We start from the raw sequence: 21,590 nt of genomic DNA on the forward strand, positions 1-21,590 counted from the left end.
GGGATGGTTTTCTTGAAAATATTTGGAATTACATTAGAAAATGAAATTTAAAAACATTAATTCAGTGCTTGGCTTCATATTTATATATCCTAGAACCTGGTTTGAAGACTATTGAAGAATCAAGATTTGTGGATCTCTTTTGATAATCCTCGTCACGAGATCCTTTCTTATTTTCTAGATGCTTGTTTTGGAAGTTGAAGCCTTGTCATCCATTCCATACTTTGAGGGGGAGAATGTAGTGTTCAAAGTATTCCATGGGTTCTGACAATGGGCCCGCTTGATGCTATGTAGGTTATTGGCCCCAAGACTTGTTTTATTCCCTATAAATAGTCATGTAATATTCATTATTAGGGTTAAAAGTGAGGTAAGATGTAGCCGCCTATCATAATGACGTTACTTAGGTAGAATATATTTACTTTAGTCTTTTCTTATAGTGTAATTTCCCCATGTTCTTGAATAAAATATTTTTCTCATCAATCACATCTTCATTATTGTGTTCGTTTTTGTATTCCGCATTATCATCATTAAATTGTTCTTGAGTTTTGACCCAACAATAACTTACTTGATCTTAAAGTTCGAATATTTGCGAGAAGAATTTTGATGCCTTCTTTCTTATATATATGTAACACCCATCCAGAGAAGATTCATTTTTAATCCTAACTATGTTAAGTTTGCCTTTTAGTCTGTACGTCATGCGTACTTGGAGTGTACTGCGTACATAAGGCGTACTCATGCATGACAAAAGTGGGACTCACATGCATACGCCTGGCATACTCATCAGCTACGCAACGCGTACGCTGTTCAAACCAAAACCCTAGTTTTGAGGGTTTGCACCCTATATAATCCCCTTTATGGCCCCAAGACCTTCACCCTCATCAGCCTCTACCTAAAAATTGCCCCTGTAGCTAACCCTAAGTGTGAAGAGTGCATGTTGAGCACATTTGTGTGTTTTGATGGTGTTCTTGAAGAAGAAGAAGAAGAAGAAGAAGAAGAAGAAGAAGAAGAAGAAGGTGATGGAATGACCTTGGGGCTTGGAATAATATGGGATATGGGATTCTCTCCTTGCTAGCAACCTTCAGGAGGTAAAAAGCTCCTAGTTTGACAATATTTTCTTATGGATCTAGTTATTCCGTCATTTAGGGAATTTTTGGTCCGAAACTTTGTGATTCTTGAGCATAGCATGCTCTTAAGCAAATAAGTCATCCTTTCAGACCCAATAAGTGGTCTTGAGTCATAAAACTAAGATCTTGATGCTTAGTTCTTCCCCATGCATGCTCTAGAAGGTCTTTAGGTGTTTAGAAGATAATATTGTTGGTATTAAGCACATAATGGGCACACAAAGTCATAAAGTTGGAAACTTTATGACTCCCGGCGGTATTTGGGCCTTGGATATTCAATTGGAATGTGAGAGCTTAACGCATTAAGCTCTTATTAAGGAAAAGGACTTCGGTGCGTACGACGTGCGTAACTCAGCGTACGACGTGCATACGGGGTCACCCTGTAACTCTGTGTTTATGAAATAAATAAATAAATAAATGTATAGTAGCCCTAAAATCAATAATTATATAGCAAGGTGTTGGTCTCGAGGAGATAATTGTCACAATTTTAGAAGTCGGGGGGGGGGGGGGGTGTTTAAAAGTGTAAGTTTCAGATTGGTTTCGTAAATAATTCTGAAGACAGACTACTATGTAAATTATTAGGACTTACCTTGAAGAGATTTTAGAGGCTAAAGGGATAATTGCTAAGATTTCAGACTTGATTTGTAAGGGTTTTCAGAATGAGGGGTTTAAATTGTAAATTAAGGATTTAAAATTGAAATAAATGGAGAATTAGGGGCTAAATTGTCATTATGGGAAAAGACTTAGGGTTCGGGGTATATAACTCTCAACCCCCACCGGTAAACACTAACCCTAACCAAACCATCTTTAGCCGCCACCCTCCTTATACCCCATTCGTCTACGATGTCGTCGCCACCATTCTCCATCCATTCTGATCAGCTAGCAGCCACCACATGAAGGTCTCATCCACCGCCCGCTATTCCGTGATTGAATCACTATCACCACAGTCGGGAACCGCCGAGATAACGGCGTTGTCTCTATTCCATTGTCGGTGACGACGAAGACCACCAACGGGTGTCCATCTCGTCGTCGCTACTGTTTTCGTTCGCGCTTCCTCTCCGGTTGCAGCTAACGGATGTCTGTCGCTACCGTCTGGGGGCGGCTTCATCGTTTTCTCTCCGATTGTCATGTGCCACCGCAAGGGTGGCTGTTTTTGGACGCATTACCGGCGTGAAATCGTATGGGTTGAAGTGTGGCTGGGCAGAGGATCAAGAGGAATTTCTGTCACCACCACAAGTTGTTGTCTATCATCGCAATTATCCCTGCTACTGCCATTTTGTGTTGTTGTCGCCGCCGTGCGCTAGTAAGTGGGTGGGTGGGTTCGTTTTGCAAATAGAAAACGCATATGTGTGTGATATTATAGTGAAGTAGTGTTTGGGTGTTGTTTGGTAGGAATTCTCGAAAAATAGCCACCACCACCGTGAGGTGGTGGCTACCGCCATACGCCACCGCCGGCAACCATAAGGTGGCTGTGTGTGTATTTTATTTGGATGTGTTATTTTGGGTTAAAGCAATGTAAAATGTAATTAAAGATTAGAATAATGAAAAGAAACTCATAACCACCATCGTGAGGTGGTGGCTGCCGCCTCCTGCCGTCACCAGCCACTGTGTTGGGTGGCGGTGTGCTTGTTTCTGTTTGGATTTTGTTTGGGATCTTTGGATATTTTTTTTGGACTAGAACCATAGCCACCGTCGTGCGGTAGTGGCTGTCGTCGTGAGCCGCCACTGACCACCACTACACGAGGTGGTAGTGGGTGGTGCCCGACTTGGGAAAAACCCTAATTGACCTAATGAAACCCTAATTTCACTTGGGATTTGGTGATTAGGCTATTAATGGGCCATCCAAAATCAAGCATATGCACTAGAATAATTTAATGAGCTTTAGGGTGAGGCCCACGTAAGGGGTTTGGGCCCAATTTGGAAAATTATGCCATAGATGGGCCATAATTAGGCCTTTATGATTATGAGATATTGGGTTTGGACTAAATGGTTGGGCCTTAGAATAAGACCATGTAACGGTTTGGACCCAATTTGGAAATTGGGCCATATGTTGGGCTTTAACTCATAGTTGAGTTTTGGTCCTTTGGATTGGGCCTTGGGCTTTAGTCAAGCTAAGTTAGGGGTAAAGTAGCCTTTTACCCCAAACATGGACTTATGGATATAGATTGGAACCCAATTATTGATTGGACGTTATTATGATGATTGATAGTTCAAGAACCTGTCATCCAGCAGCTAGAGTTTTGTCTACGAGACTTCTGCAGTGCGAGGTGAGTTACCTTCCAGTAGAAGTGGGTCAAAGGCACCAAGGCCGACCCACTAGTGAGAGTTATAGTAGGGATAATTTTCTTTGTGATAACTATCTGGTATATTGTTATATGTTATGATTATGTGCTAGTATGTTATGATGTTATGTGATATGTGATAGAAGGGGTAGGATAGACCCCAGTACCGGTCGATAGGGCCGAAGGGGTATGCCAGCACCCAGATAAGTTAGGAAATATATGAATTGTATGTTTATGTGCTAGGATGCTATGTGGTAGAGTAGGGGTGAAATAGTCCCCAGTACCGGTGGAAAGGACCGAATGGTTGGCCAACACCCTGATATGATAGGCAAGGTTACCGGTCGACGGGACTGAAGGGGAATGCCAACACCCTGATATGCTAGGCAACATACCTTTCGACAGGACCGATGGGGAGGCCAGAACCCTGATATGCTAGGCAAGGTACCAGTCGACAGAACCGAATGGGTAGTTAGTACCCAGTTATGTTATGCATTATGTGTTTATATGGTATGTAGTATGATGGGGGAACTCAATGAGCTCCGTGCTTACGGTTTTCAGTTTTGGTTTCAGGTACTTCGTTTTCAAAGGAAAGTAGTCGGCGATCGCAGTGCATCACACTATGTTTTCCGCACATGAGATCATTAGGACTACACTCTGATAATGTTTTATGAGAACATGTTTTGATTATTGACATTTTGGTTTTGACATGAGATGTTATTATGAATGTTTTTATACTGTTGGTTTTAGAATAACTTAATTAAAAACAAAAATTTTGGTCTTAAGTTTTGGGATGTTACAAGTTGGTATTAGAGCCTTGGTTTGAGGGATTCGAGCACACTCTCGGGTGTGTCTGGACTCAATCTAAGGACTCGGTATGAAAGTTTTCAAAAGAAAAATCATTTTATAAAAAGAATTTTGAAAAGAATTTGAAAAGAGAAAAGAATTTTGAAAATGAAAAAGTGTGTGATGCATGCAATCAGCTGAGCTCAAGTAAGTTCTCCCCAAGACACCCATACATGTTATGTTATGATATGATATGACGATGGGAACTGCATGCTTGATTAGGGTTAAGGATCTAGGAAGGATGCCTTATATGCCTACTATATGTATACGAGAACTGCATGCTAGATTAGCGCTAAGGATCTAGGAAGATGCCATATATGCCTGATGCATGTGCTTGTTGAGCTGCATGATAGTACTGATCAGTCAGTGATAGGATAGCTTGTTTAGGTTATGTCTGATTGTATGAGCCTTAGAATCTCATGCCAGTATAGATTCCTGATAAGAGGATAGAATGATTGATTGGAATATGTTGGTTAGATTTTCCATCGTCTAAATGTTGCTTGCTTTGTGCTTTGTGCTTTGTGGGAATCTTAGTAATGTGAGCTAACTATTAAGTGAATATGCTAAGTCACATATGGCACAGGCTAGATAATCTCAGAGTGATAGATTTGACCCTAGTGCGCATCTCTCGTTTGAGTCTAACCGTTCTAGGGATGAGTCTTTTACTCGAAGGATTCTCTGATCTCTGTTGCATGTGGCTATATTCATAAGGTAGCTAGTTGACATTACTGGGAATCTTGCAGCAATTAGGATACACTTTAGTGGATTGGAAGTGAGGTTTAGTGAGACTTGGGTGAATCAGTTTGAGAGGGTGACTTGGAGGATTTAGGATGATTCTTGACGAAAGTATGGATAGGTGTGGAAGGTAGTATTGGGCTCGTACTACTGAAAGCACAGGATCCATACTCGAATTTGGGATATTCTTGGAAAGTCCAGGAAGCCTGTGGGATAAAGATTCTTGTGTACATTCGGATCTTTGGAATATCAATTCATTATGGTGTAGAGCAATCAAGAATGGGATTCAGATTATGGTTTCGGCTCAGGAGCAGGGCCTGGACCAGTCGATGCGTGATTGCATAAGTTCATTTCATCGGAGATTACTCGCGACGTTTTGGGATTGGACCTCGGTGGTATTTCGTTCAGCCAAGGAAAGGAATTAGGGAGCTCTCGGTAGTCGTCTCGGGGCCTTTCGGACCAGATTTTTCGCGAGGCAGTTAGGGGCTCAACTGAAGCCCAATGCCTGTGGATCCTCAGAATCCTTTAGGAAGGAGGATCCTATTATTAGTTCCTGTCATCGGGATTGGAGAGAGTTTTTTACCATGTTCTCAGGATGGTCTAAGTATCTCTGGAAAAGGTGATCAGGATTCCTTCAGATGTTGCGGGTATATCATCTTCTATTGCTACTAGGTGGATGTCGTGAATTAGTATCGCTTTGGAATTGTGAATGAGTTTGGACAAGTCAGATCTTGGGTCGGTTCTCTGATATTGTCTGGGTTATCAAGGATTGTTATATGCCATTTTGCATGCCAAAAAGTCCTTTGATGAACCTACATATGGACGTATCTTGCAGAGTTGGTTTCGTGTGTACCGTTACTATTCCAGATCTTTGTTGGGATCAATTCAGAAGTATTATTTGGAAGATCCTTTGGTCAGGAATTATGGGGATAGTTCTCCAGTGAAGTTAGAGTTCAATGGTTCTATTATTTGTTCGGGTATGGTTGACAGTTGTCTATGGAAGAACCTTGGAGTTCAAGGGAATGTTGTTTCTAGTACAGGACTAGTAGCATGAAGATGGCAGTGTCAGTTGCGGCTGTTAGATGCATAAGTGGATGGTCATTGGATGTTCAAGAGAATTGTATTTTTTTCATGGGCTGTGTTCGGTTAGAGTTTAGTGGTGATGAGGGATTGGAAGTGGAAACGATGATTCGTCAGCCAAAGTGAAGATTAAGGCCTCCAGTTGTCAGCATGGGGGGTGGATTGAGGGTGTCAGATTGGACCAGATTGCAGGAGCACTCTTCAAGATTTCAGAGGATGGGCAATTTTAGGGTTTAATTGTTAAGTAATCACTAGCATTGGTAAGCACATGTTGTTATCAGTGGATTATCAGAAGGAAAGAAGGATTGGGAATCCTTCAACTCTCACGTGCCGTGAATAATTAGTCGAATCTAATTGGTGGAGAATTGATCAGGTATTCAGGAGTAGAAATAAGTGTGAAACTAGGATGAGTTTCGCATCCCAGTCAGGGAGGAAGGTGGTCAAGTGGCCGTCTTGATTGAGGATTGGGTGAGTTGGGAGTTCCGAAACCATTCCCACAGCTGGTTCACGCCTTTCCTTGGCCTCGGATAACAAGATTAGGTAACCAGGTTAGAGGTCCAATTAGAATTCAAGTTCATTTGAATGTTAGGTCGAGTGCATGTTCGACCCAGTATGGACAGTGTTGTAAGACTACGGGGTAGCCGTAGCATTCACTAACAGTCAGATAGTATAGAAATTGTTATAAGACTACGGGGTAGCCGTAGCATTCACTAACATTCAGATAGTATAGGAAGTTTCGTAAGACTACGAGGGTAGCGATAGCTTTCACTAACAATCAGTTAGCATGGAAAGTCTTGTAAGTCTGCGGGGGTAGCCGTAGCATTCATGAGGTTGGCAGATAATGACAGAGTGTTGTAAGTCTACGAGTGTAGCCTGTAGCATTCACGAGGTTGGTAGGTAGCATGAGCATGTTGTTAGGACACGAAAGGAATATGAGTACCCACCAGTTCGGGTGTAGCAGTGAGGGCGTCGAAAATCCATGGATTGATTTATGGATTACGAAATTAACCAATTGAGTTAGATCTGGTTGAGCTAGCGATACATCCGTTGGAATGCTACTTCGAATATGAGATCAAGGAAGCAATGGACTACTTCAGGTCGTTCGTGATATAAGGCTACCATTGGTCAGGTAGCAATCACTTTTAGCCTTGGATTTGGTAACATCAGGACTCGATGTATGGACCCCGATCGGTTGGATAGGGAGGTTGTTAGAGCCATAGTGGTAAGATAACGAATGGTAATTATTGACAGGAGAGAATTTCGTTAGAAGGTCATGTGGGAGCCTTTATAGCTCAACGACTAGGTTGGAACCCGGTATTTTGGATGGCTGACGAATGAATTTACACCAGAAAGGTCTCAGTAGATTTTGGAAAGCAAACATGTAGCAGCATATTGTTTCAGGCAGTTTTAGTGTTTGGGCAGTATTAGTATTTGTGCTTTAGGTTGCAAGTACGGACGGAATAGTTGGTTGATTGTGAAGTGACAAGTCACTCACAACAGGATTAGCTGAGCCTAGGCCAAGTATAAGTGATCTACAGGAATAATTGCGTTTGTGATCCTGATTTATAATGAGAACCTCGAGTTATCAGAAGTTGAGTAGTCAGTTGAGGGATAAGTGGACTGTGTTCAACAATGATAATTCAGTATGAGCGGTCTGGCAAGGAGTCAGACCACCTCAAGACTGTAGATTTCAAATAAAGTAGACGTGATTTTTGATAGGCTTTGAGCAAAACATCATTCCTATGGTGTACATGCAAACCCTAATAGCTTTTGGATCTAGTTTGTCTAATGAACATGCAATTGAATATCCAAAGCTATAAACCCTAGATCTAACATACAATTAATCATATTAACATAAGATTGGGGTTTAGATCATACCTTGATTGTTATGTAGCAATAACAATCTCAAATCCTCCTTTGTAATGGCTTTAGAAAGCTTAGAGTCACAAGTGTCACTCCTCTAATGGCTCACAAACACCAAGAGCAAGAGGATGAAGAATGATAAGAGAGGAGGCACCCAAAAACATGTAGAAACCCTAAGGAATTGGTTGGCCACGTTTTTGGTGCCCTAGGGGTCCTTAAATAGTGAGGCTATTAGGGTTATTTAACAAGGAAACCCTAATTTGATTGCTTAGGACCTAAGCAACCCATGGACTCCCTCCTTAGAGGCCTTGGACGATTTCTAATGGCTTTCCCCATAGAATTCGTCCACTCCATCCTCTATGGAGTCCATTAGCCTAATATTCAACTATCACACAATTGACAGTTCTAGTCCCTTTTATTTAATTAATGTCTTTGAGCCACAAAATTAATTCTTATTAATTCTTGACTAATATTAATTAAACAATATGATTTCTCCTTTAATATATTATTCTCATAATATATTAATAAATCATAATTAATCATCTCTCTCCATAATTCATCCTATCAAGTTGCTTTGGTGAAGGCAACCCAAAAGGACCATGCACCATCGGGTCAAGTACATACCAAAAAAGTTATGGACTTAGACATTAATCCAACAATTTTGTTGCAAGGAATTCGTTCATCTGCAGATTTTAGGGCCTTGCGAAGGTTGGCTACTGTTACCCTAGGAAGGATAGGGTGTGCCCAGGACTGTGGCCATGTTACTTGGGTGGTTGGGCCTGTAAGGAATGGTAAGGAATGATTTCGAGTACGAAATCTAATTTAAGTGGGGGAGAGTTGTAACAAACATTTATTAAATAAATAAATTAATTAATAAATGTATAGTAGCCCTAAAGTCAATAATTGTATAGCAAGGTGTTGGTTCACAATTTTAGAAGTCAGGGGTTAAAAGTGTAAGTTTTGGATTGGTTTCGTAAATAATTATGAAGGCAGGGACTACTGGGTAAATTATTAGGACTTAATTTGAAGAGATTTTAGAGGCTAAGGGGCTGATTGGTAAGATTTTGGACTTGATTTGTATGGGTTTTCAGAAGGAGGGGTTTAAATGGTAAATTAAAATTGAAAGAAAAGGATAATTAGGGACTAAATGCGTCATTATGGGAAAAGACTTAGGGTTCGGGGTATATAACCCTCAACCCCCACCGGTAAACCCTAACCCTAACCAAACCATCTCCAGCCGTCACCCTCCTTATACCCCCTTCATATCTGATGTTGTCCCTACCATTCTCCATCCATTCCGATTAGCTAGTGGCCGCCACATGAAGCTCTCATCCGCCACTCACTATTCCGTCGTTAAAGCACCATCACCATAATCGGGAACCGTCGAGATAATAGCGTTGTCGCTGTTCCATTGCCAGTGATGACGAAGACCACCAGCGGGTGTCCTTCCCGCTTTCGCTACTGCTGTCATTCGTGGTTCTTCTCCATTTGCGGCTAACGGGCTTCTATCGCTGTCGTCCGGGGGGAGGGGGCAGCTTCATCATTTTCTCTATAATTGTCATGCGCCACCGCCAGGGTGGTTGTGTTTGGATGTATTACTGGCGTGAAATCGTGTGGGTTGAAGTGTTGTTGGGTGGAGGATCAAGAGGAAACGCCGCCACACCACGAGGTGGTGACTATCATTGCAACCGCCACTGCTACTGCCGTTTTGTGTTGCTGTCGCTGTCGTACGCCACCAGGTTGGTGGTTAGGTTCATTTTGCAAATAGAAGACGCATGTGTGTGTGTGTCTGTTACATTGAAGTGGTGTTTGGGTGTTGTTTGGCCGGAATTCTCGAAGAACAGCCACCACCACCACCATGAGGTGGTGGCTGTTGCCATGCGCCACTACCGGCCACCACAAGTTGGTTGGGTGTGTATTTTATTTGGGTGTGTTATTTTTGGGTTAAAGCATTGTAAAATGTAATTAGAGATTAGAATAATGATACGAAACTCATAACCACCACTGTTAGGTGGTGGCTGCCACCATCAACCTCCGTATTGGGTGGCGGTGTGCTTGTTTGTGTTTGGATTTTGTTTGGGATGTTGGGACATTTTTTTGGACTAGAATATGCACCACCTTGAGGTAATGGTTGTTGCCATGAGCCGCCATTAACCACCACTACCCGAGGTGGTAGTAGGTGGTGCCCGACTTAGGAAAAACCCAAATTGACCTAAAGAAACACTAATTTCACTTGGGCTATGGTGATTAGGTTATTAATGGGCCATCCAAAATCAAGCATATGGACTAGAATAATTTAATTGGCTTTAAGGTAAGGCCCATGTAAGGGGTTTGGGCCCAATTTGGAAAATTGGGCCACAGATGGGCCATAATTGGGCCTTTATGATTATGAGATATTGGGCCATTAAAAATGCCAAATGTTTGGACTGGACTAAATGGTTGGGCCTTAGAATAAGACCATGTAAAGGTATGGGCCCAATTTGGAAAGCCATATGTTTGGCTTTAACTCATAGTTGACTTTTAGGCCTTTAGATTGAGCCTTGGGCTTGAGTCAAACTAAGTTGGGGGTAAAGTAGCCTTTTTCCGCAAACATGAACTTACGGATATAGATTGGAACCCAATTACCGATTGGGTGTTATTTTGATGATTGACAGTTCGAGAACCTGTTATCCAGCAGCTAGAGTTTTGTTTACGGGACTTCAGCAGTGCGAGGTGAGTTACCTTCCAATAGAAGTGGGTCAAAGGCACCAAGGCCGACCCACTAGTAAGAGTTATAGTAGGGATAATTTTCTTTATGATAATTATCTGGTATATTGTTATTTGTTATGATTATGTGCCAGTATGCTATGATGTTATGTGATATGTGATAGAAGGGGTAGGATGGACCCTAGTATCGGCCGATAGGGCCGAAGGGGTATGCCAGCACCCAGATAAGTTAGGCAGTATATGACTTGTATGTTTATGCACTAGGATGCTATGTGGTAGAGTAGGGGGTGAAATAGTCCCAAGTATTGGTCGAAAAGACCGAAGGGGTAGGAGAGCAGCCTAATATGCTAGGCAAGGTACCAGTCGACAGGATCAAAGGGGAGGCCAACACCCTGATATGTTAGGCTAGGTACCGGCCGACAGGACCCAAGGGGTAGTTAGTGTGACAACCCGAAAATTCTTATTTTAATAAGCTCAGTCAGTCAACTCAACTGAGTGTCAAAATCATTAGTACAAAGTTCTAGCCTGATTACAGGTCATTCTAAGGAGTTTTGAGCCTAATACACTTAAGGAATAACTGTTAGAAAGTACCCGCTAGAACCACAGTGTAGCAAATCGAACCCTAACCCCATCTAAATGAGTTCACGGTCACAATACCATGAGTTTACGGCCGTAAACTCAAGAGCATATATAAGGCAAAGGGTCATTTTCTAGTCATTTCTTCCTTCCTTGGCCGATTTTCCTCCAAATCCTCTCAAGTATCATAACAACAATCACCTTAGATCTTCAAAAGAGTGAGTATTATATCCCTTGATTAGTTAATACATCTTATTAACTAGCTTCTTACATTGATTTCATCCATGAAAATCATGTTTGTTTAGATACTCAAGAAACACCAAGAACACACACTAGTGTTCTTGGCCAAATCGACTAGTTCAAGCTCCTATATCATAAGCACTCTTATCCTAACTTGTTGTACACTAGATTAAACATGTCTAGACCTTAGAAACATCAAGAAACAAAGGTTAGAAGAGAGTTTACGGACAAGGATGTTCTTGGCCAGTAAACTCCCTTTTATGGTGCAAAGATGCCCCAAATTCCTTCCTTAAGCCTAGGGACTAGCCTACCACTTTACCTTGATGTGTTTAGTACTTAAAAAAATCAAAATACCATCACCCATAGGTGATTATGGCCGCAAACACTTGTTAAAATGGTCCATGGGCCGAAAACTCAATTTAAGGGTGTTTTGATGCCACAAACACTTCCTAAGGCTTAGACTTGAAGTTAGAATGCTTCATTATGACTTTTAGGACCCTAAACAACTCTCATAAACATAAATGGTCATGAGTTTACGGTTGTAAACTCATTAGGGCCGTGAACACCCCAAAAGCTTCAAAGATGGTGGTCTTCCTCATCCTACGATAGAACTAAGGTCCCTAAAACATCCCTAACCTTCAAGCTTGCACTTATACATGAGTAACCATGAGTTTACGACCGTAAACTCCCTTGGGCCATAAACCCATGGTAGTAAACTCATGTGAGTGCCATTCTACCTTCCTTTGTTGAATCAGATGTGATTCCAACACTTGGTCAAGGTGTTTCCTAGTCCTGGAAGGCGTTTCCTTTTATATAGTTGTTATAAACACTATATTCATGTCAATATGTGTCCTTATATGTCATTGAGGACTTATTATGTCTCGGGACTTCATTCGTGGAACTTCTCATCCGTATGCGCATACCCGTTTGAATCACCCACATCAGGTGAGTTCATACCCCGTAATGAATCTTTTAACTTTTTAACTGTTTTAAGGGAGGAATACAAGTTGAACACAATGATAAGTGTGTAAATGTTTGTTATAAACAATCTTTCAAAATCTTACTTATGTTAATTATAAGTTGGCAATAAATTACAAAAATCTTTTAAAGGTTATGTTACTTTATAGTTACACGAAACTCCGTTTTTAAAGTATAAGCATAACTTAGTAGATAAATGAGTCTTTTCAGTAACAGTCCAGGTAGAACATTAGTAAACTATTATAGGTATAGTTTAGGAGAATGCTATTCATTACTTCTAGTACAATGAAGCACACAAAGAGTCAGTTCAGTTCATGAGTCTATACTAATGGTATACGTTTACATAAATACTTTTACATAGATACGCTTACATGGAATACATTTACATAAACACGATATCAATACACGATAACAGAACAGAACATAATAAGGTGCTATAGCATGGAATGTTTTCAGGATCTAACTATACCAATGAATCACTTCTACATTGTGATAGTTATATTAGGTATACATGATCGTAGTAATGTGGATGTTCACGGCTTGCACTCATGCAGGGGTCGCGTGTAGTTCCTAGAATCTCTTGACAAGGGAGCGTTTAGCATAGGATCTAGCCATCACATTATGCCTTAACTCTCAATTAAGGCACAATAGTACTAAAAGTAGTCACTTATTACAAATACTACAGTACTTACACTGTCAACACGACAATTACAGAAAGATATAAAATTCCAGTTCAATATTATTAATACCTTTACCATGTGTCATATTCATATAATCGATGAGGTAGATTAGATTTACTTAATAATAGTCGTACAGTCGGGTCTTGGTAGAAGGCTACTTTCAAAACAGTCGAGTCTTGGTAGAAGGCTATTTTCAAAACAGTCGAGTCTTGGTAGAAGGCTACTTTTAAAAGTTAGGACCATAATGCTAATCTTATGATTCCTTAATGTATACACTATAGGATACATATATACTAATAGATTCTGATAGCTAATAGGATGTGTGCCTTCGCTTCATTTCCTGTTCTCGTTGGATTGTGGGCTTGGAACAAGTTCCCCTAATCTATTATCTACCCGAATCTATATATATTTATGCTTAGTATACATTAAGTCATCATAAGAGTACCAGGTATAGATCAGGTTATAGGACACAGAGTCAACGCACAACTTTTTTTAGTACAAAGCATACTTTTCAAATTCGGTACTTTTGATATACAAAACTAGAGATTCCCCAGATAAGGGCTTAATCCATTTTATTAAGCCAGTATACACTTAAAGACTTTAGGTGAGTAACTCTATAATACCTTAGTTTATACACCATGTTTATATATGAAACTAATACCCATTAGGTAGTTAAATGTGTGTCTTCCGCCTTACCTCCTGTTCCCCGTTGGGTTGTGGACTTAGGGAAGATTCACCCAATTAACTTTCTACCCGATATCAGATTATATATAGCAGTATAAACAAAGCTATTATAAAAGTAGTCACTGTGGTCAATATTTTACTATAAGAAATATAGGTTTTCTTAAAAGAAATTTTCATTAGATATAAAGGAACCATTACAAATAACTCCATGAGTAACAAGTGAATACACCAGGGTTATATATGGCAACGATCTAACAACCAATGGAATGTGTGCAATCCGCCTTACTTTCTGTTCCCCGTTGGGTGTGAGCTTAGGGCAGATGCGCCCAATCGATTGTTTGTTTACTCTAAGTATATATAACTTGTACCCACTTAGTACCCATAGAAAGTCTTGTAGTGTCATTTTACTTAACTTTCATTCAAGTAGGAAATATAGGATTTTCTAGAGGAACAGACGAACTTTTCAAAACAGAACTTACAACTTACATCACTTTTACATATACATTTGCAACCACATTTTACAGGATACATCACTTTTACATATACATTTTCAACAACACTTTATAGCTTACTCACATCGCTAAAATCTTATGAACTCACCAGCTTAATTGTTGATCAACTCTTTCAAATAACTTGTATTCTCAGGACACTATTAGACAGGTGTTCGTGCTGGGGATTTAAAAGATGAAGCATTACAGCTTCAAGTCTTGTTTTGTTATTTGTGTATGAATTCTATGTTTTGTGAACACACATTGTAAACACTTTCTTTTGAAATGAAATGGTTGTTTATTTCTTTCTTACCATATACATATCTCGTGATACTTAACATGACGTCCTCCACCCTCGAACGTTTCCGCCGTTCTGGTTTTGGGGTGTGACAGATTGGTATCAGAGCATTGTTTATAGTGAACTAAGTATATCAACCGATAAAAGATATACAACTATAAATACAATGGGTCTTAAGTGCTCTGGATAATGATATATTTAAGAATATAACGACAAGTTATAAAAATATACCTACTTGCTTATACATGTACATAATAGAACTAGTGTCACGAGGAGAACAGAACTAAAAGTATTTAAAGGTTGGGCACTGTCGTCAACCCGAACAGTTATGTAATCATAGTTATGATCAATATAGCCTGATCAACTATATTCATTCGATATGTGACCAACATGTGTTTGGGAATGATGTGGCATTGCAATAGGGTTAAAACTTACCTGAACACCAGTCAAGAGAACGCCAAAACAAGTACAGTTAGAGTTAGAGTACTATGGGAGTATTCTATGATACGATAGCGCGATAACGATTTTAGAACATACCAGGTACATTACGTTAGAATACTATAGGAGTATTTAGTACAGATAAATAACTTATGTGAGAATTTAAAAAGACCTTTACGGATAAGTCTATAATCTTGCAAGGTATATTCCTAAAGTGTTATATATAATCAGGATTTTATAGACATAGAATCTATGGCCTACGCTTCGCTATCCATTCCTCTTAAGGGTGTAGTGTTGAGGTGGGATCAATTATTCGAAAGTCTATTTAATCCTCAATTATATACAAACTTGTGTACCTCGACAATTATAGGAGGATTCCGTAAGGATCACCCCATAAAGTTACCTTAAATCTCATAGGTTCTTTAGTCACTTTCATTCTCGCACGACAAACCCAGATAAATGTAACCACATCCTCATAGTATACAACAGAAGAGTCCAGGAGGAACAAGGACAAGTTCATGAGAAGTTTTCGAGGAAAGATCAGTCGAAGTAGCCAAAACGTCTTACATGTAACACTAATAAATATTAACAAAGATAATAGCATACAAAGTAGTCTTTGGGCCCCGCCCGACATCGGTCCTTGCCCAGTACACATACAAGAAAATGACACAAGCAAAAGTCACATGAACATCTAGCACCCTAACATATCAACCATGGGCCGCCATTGGTGCCTTTAACCCGCTAAAACACAGTGAGGAAACTCACCTCTAACTACTGAATCACATAGATAAATCTCTATCTGTTGGTCTGACAATTCCCCGTGCTATCATCATAAAACAACATCTAACTAATACTAGGTCTCGGCCCATAACCAATAATTCAAGAAACTTAGCCTAAGCCCAGCGTAAAAGAGCATTTTACCATTTTACTATTTTGGCCCAAAGCCAAGGCCCAACTTATTACCCAAAACGCCTAAATCCTTAATGATCACACAAAGCCCAAATATGGCCTAATCTTCTAAATTAGGCCCGAAGCCCATCTTGGCCTAAAAATCCAAAGGAACCCTAAGACCTAGCCAAAAGCCAAACAAGAATTCTAACAGCCCAACAAGGCCCAAATGAAGAAAACCCAACCTATGGCCCAAACCGAGAATGCAAGCCCAAAAAAGGCAATTTGTTGAGTACGCGGGATGCTTAGCGTACACCTTCAAGGGATACTATAAGTAGCTAGGTACGCCCATCGTACTCCCCATCATGCCATCCCACTCCACTAAGCACTTAATCCATTGAGACTTCAAGCCAAACTCTTAGATCTGATTCTATAAGACCACTTATCACGTAAAGTTGACAACTTTACACACATGCATGGCTTAATGGGGCTCAAGATCTCAAAAAGAGCTTAATAAAGGTCTTAACACATGCATGGGTCCAAATGCTCCATAAAGTTGACATTTTTATGAACTTGGGGACTGAAATGAACTAAGATCTAGCATCAATAGCCTCTGGAGTAGATCAAAAGGTGTCCTTTTATACAAAGGACTCAAAAGATGCACAAATGTTCCATGAACTAGATCTAGCATAGAAGAGCACAAAGGTGTAAGCTTTTACCTCAAAAAGCTTGCAAATGTGCAAGTGATCCTAGATCTACAAGCTCAATCAACTTCTCCAAGGGCTTCTATTCTTCTTCTTCTTCACATTAAGACACCAAAAATCTCTTTATCAAACTCTCAAACTCACTAACACACTTAGGGTTTCATTTTTGGGACAAGGAGAGGTGGATGCTAGCTAAACATGACAAAATGAGGCTATAATGAGGTTTAAATAGGGTGCAGACCCTATAAATTAGGATTTGTCTAAGACTCATGTACATCATGTGCACTCTACGTATGCCCCGCGTATGTGGTTAAGTCTTGCGACCAAGTTATGGCTAGTACGCTAAGCGTACCCAATGAGTATGCCCCGCGTACTAACCAAGGGACCAATATGAAAGAAATTTGCATTAGGGACTAAAAGTGAAACTTACCAATACTTGAATGTTACATCATGGGTCTAGAGATAACGTGCAACCTATTCATCATGTTTTTCAAGTCTCCAAATTGCTAGATAGATTTCATGATTTGCAAGAATTGAACTAGGATATGGCCCAAAAAAATTTCAATCTCATGCAAACATCATCCAGTTATTAAGTGTCTTTCATGCATATCATCTCAAATGCACTTCTCTAGGTTTGTACTTTAGCTTCTTGTACATTAGCATCCGGTACCGGATCGACTCCTATATGTGCATCATCTTAAGAGTTTCTCATGATTCTTTAATCATGTCCTTGTCTAAGATTAAAAGTATGAACTCTATAATCACTTGGTAAATGGCCACAAGAGCCATCCATTAATCTTTTTGTTCCTCACTCGCGCATTTTGAACTACATCTCATTATCCTAGTTCGTTCAAATTCAATCACCTTTTAATATCCTGCATAGAGTTCATCATCATGAGCATCTGATTGTTCGATCTTCTTGTGAATTTCATGCGTTTTAAGCATCGTCATATCTATTGTTTTGTTCTTTGTGGTTCAACCATGTTGCTCTTTTTATAACACAAATAACCTAAAGATAATGTTTCAGATTCATTATTGTAACTTGTTTTTCATATTAATTTTCCTTCAAAGACAATTAGACTACTTTGTGATATAAATAAATCAAAGTACAAACAAAACAATAACACATGATCCACTCACATATATTCAATGCTTCTTACCTAAGCTCTTACATCATTAGGAGTCGTAATCCAAGGCCACTTGTCACATGACCAAGGATCAAGATATGTGGTGGGTTTTCTTATTATATATTGTACTTTAAAATTATATGAAAGCTAGATTCTTTTTACCAAATGGTAACACTTTTTAAGTAAGAAATGTAACATATCTACAGATCATTTACTGTGATATAACATGGGAAGATGCTAGTCAGTTTATGAGAGTTGAATGTGTGCCCTATTTATACAATATATTTCAAATTGAGCTAGAACATAAAAACTATACCCTATATATATATATATATATATATATATATATATATATATATATATATATATATATATATATATATATTGATACCACTGAATCAATAAGCATACTCTACTACCAAATGAAAAAGCTAGTTCGACAAATTATTCTTCATGTTATCAGAACGATTTAAATGCAGATACATAGATCACAGACAGAACAAGATACCAAAATCGAATATATGGGATTGACCACATTCTTAGCTTAATTTCCTAATATCTTCAATTAGTCTTCTCATATTCTGGTGAGAAGATCCTCCCTCTTCCATTGCTTTATGTGACATCTTACTGAGTTCTTCAGCCCTCTTTCTTCTCTCTTCTCCTTCTTTCCCTTCTTCCATCACCATCTCTATAGCCTTCCTCAATTCCTCACTCTTTACTTGCACTCCAGACTTCTCTTCTTCACCCCAATGCACTACGTTTTGAGCACCAACACTAACTCCAACCCTCAACACTTGTACAACTAACTTCTCATTATAGAACTGCTCCTGAAACTGAGGCCATGTCACCATGGGAACACCAGCACACACACCTTCTAGAGTTGAATTCCATCCACAGTGAGTCAAGAACCCTCCTACGGCAGGGTGGGATAGGATCACCAGCTGTGGAGCCCACCCACGGATCAATAGACCTCTCTCTTTGGTTCTCTCTTCAAACCCCTCTTCATCTATCCATTTTTCTATCTTTGGTGTCTTGGGGCCCGCCCGAACGACCCAAATAAACGGTCTGTTAGATGATTCTAGAGCTAAAGCAAGCTCGACTAGCTGGTCAGGCTCCATACGACTAATACTTCCTAGACAGGCATAGATCACCGAGCCATTATCTTGAGAATCTAGCCAATTCAAGCATTCGGTTTCATTAATGGAGGGCTTGTTACCTCTCAGGGCCTTCTCTGATACATCCTTATGGCATAGCGATAATGGACCTACACACCAAACTTTATCTTCTTTGATTTTCTGATATTCATCAGCATATCCTTGTTCCAACTCCTGAGCACTGTTTATAACTACTCCATATGCTTCGGACTCAGATATCCGAAGTTTTTCAACTAAATCTGCCACGTCTTTTGAGCCAGAGTTGAATATAAAAGATAGTTGGGATCTTTTTAGTTCAATTCGATCAGGCAAACCGGGTAAAACAAATGACTCTGACTCATCCACACTTTCATATACCTTGGTGAGGTACAAAACATGGTTACACATCTGTGTGAAGCAATTCATTCCATCGAATAGAATCCTTGGAATCTGAAACTTTTTTGCTGTTTCAGCTGTCCATAGGAGAAACGAGCCGGATACTATGCAACTTGGCCTAGGATTCAGTTTTTCAATATATTGTTCGACTTCTTTTTGCAGCGAACTGTGGGCAAGGAAAAGTTTACGGGCCAAGTCACTAGGAACCTCATCCAAGCTTTCACAACCTTCTGGTAACCCAAACTCTGCAGTTGGAAGTGGGAATTCCAGATAACGGATGGGAAGACCTGATTGGATTGCTTGATCAAGGATTGATCCGAACCTGATGGAATTAACTGGCGTTGTGACTATGGTGACTCTAACACCATGTTGAGCTAGTAGCTTGGCCATGTCAATGGTGGGAATATAGTGGCCTGGTGACGTGATGGGTATAATAAGAAAGTGAAGTTGGGTGTCATGTGGTTCTTCTAAAGCCATTTTACAGTATGGCTTGTATGATAGAATCTGAAATCTAGGTTTGATAACGGAATTGTTTTTGCATTCTAAATGTAAGTTTCATCCTCTTTCCCCTTCCCCCTTTCCAATATGATATTACGTGCCCTTTTATTTATTACTTTATTAGATTATTAGATTATTAGATTAGTCAGTACTGGTGATGCAAGCGTATACATAAGCATGTCAACATCTCCTGGAAAAGACACGCAGATAACTACAACTTTGTTAGTGGCTACTGTCAAAAGCATTTTTCTTTTATCTCACATCAATAATAGTGCTCGTGAAAGCTCTCCCAGCCTCACAGGCAAGTTGTGAGTCAACTGGGAGGACTGAACTTAGATGCCGTGATAGGACTTTTGCAAAGATCATTTAATCGTATGGGGTATACACAGATATAACACAATCACATTAATTAATTCTCCCAAATCCTTTATCAAGATATATTAAAAATGCACTGTAATGAGGATTTTGAAGGCACTGTAAAAGGGTAAAAATGAGGCCCTAAAACTTCAAATTAACGGCGAATAACAAGAGATTAGCTACCCATTAAAATTTTGAGCCCTTTCAAAACACAGCCCTGTGTGATAGCACACCCGGCACCTCTTCTCGGATCTAGTTGTAACACTCAAAATCTGGTAATTTCTCTTTATACCCTTGAAATAATAAATAAAGCATAATGGTCCCTTAAGTACTTCAACGTACTTTGTTAGAAGTACGCTTAGTGTACTAAGCATGGATGAGCACGAATGCTGGGAATACCAAAGGGTACACGGAGCGTACATGACAATATTCAAATCCTAATTTCCGGACTTAAAACCTATATAAACATCATTATCTCATTTGAGCTTCGCCCTAACCAGCCTCCTTCACCCTCAAACGTCCCTAAAACCCTAGAATCATTAGAGTGTGTTTTCTTGAGCTTGTGAGTGCTTTAATACCATCTTCTTAGTGTGTTGGCTAAAAGGAAGAGGAGGAAGCAAGCTTGAACGAGGAAGGGCTTCTGGATCTTGCATTTAGAGCAACTTAGGAAAGCTTGAGGAGGTAAAAAGCTTTCTCCTTGATCATCATTGTAATTTCTAGAGCTAGGGTTTTCTATATAGTCTCTTTTTGTGTTAATGGATCATCTCTTGGGAGTTTGAGCGACTCCAGAGCTTAGGAAGAGTAGATCTGAGGTCCCTTGGTTCATTCATACCATAAAAATGTAGTCTTGATGAGTGTTTCTACCTCATGCATGAGTTAAGACCCTTGGAAAGGTCTTAATGGATTGTTGGAGGCATAAATTAAGTTGCCAACTTTATGCCTTAGGACATCCTAATGGACTCAGATCTAAAGTTGGACGTCGAAATCCCAAGTATTAAGCACTTAATGGTTAAATGTGCACATCATGCTTGTACGTCGCGTGTAGATTGGAGTACGCAATGCGTACTGCTTGAGGGGGTCGTACGCTGAGAGTACTGGAGTGGTACGCATGACGTACACACTCCAGTTAGGCTTTGGGCCTTATATAGGCATGAAGGTTTGTGGGCCTTAATCAGATGTGGGTCTGGTCCCCTTTTGAGTTTTGGACTGATGTCATGTTTTGGGACCATAGTTGTGTTGGTTGGGCCTTACTGGTTCATGTGCCCCATTAGATCTTTCATATTGGACCTTAGGCCCAATAGTGAAAAGGAAGACCCTTGGGTTATTGTGGAAGGACGTGGGCTTAGGCGATTGGGTTCTACAATTAGATTGTGTTTAGTCCTAATTTAGGATTAATGATATTATTGTTCAGCGCGGGTAGTTTCGGATTGTTAGACAAGCAGCTTTCGGGTTCAGCAAACTAAGGTGAGTCTCCTCAC

The 21,590-nt window shown here is 39.9% G+C and overlaps 1 pseudogene; it reads right to left on the reverse strand.

The window, feature by feature from the left end:
* Positions 1-18,163: 18,163 nt before the first annotated feature.
* Positions 18,164-19,858, reverse strand: LOC145057890 (UDP-glycosyltransferase 73C11 pseudogene; annotated as a pseudogene).
* Positions 19,859-21,590: the final 1,732 nt, after the last annotated feature.

The sequence above is a fragment of the Lactuca serriola genome, chromosome 6 (genome assembly GCF_051521515.1).
Source record: "Lactuca serriola cultivar US96UC23 chromosome 6, Lser_US96UC23_V15, whole genome shotgun sequence".
Taxonomy (NCBI): Eukaryota; Viridiplantae; Streptophyta; class Magnoliopsida; order Asterales; family Asteraceae; genus Lactuca; species Lactuca serriola.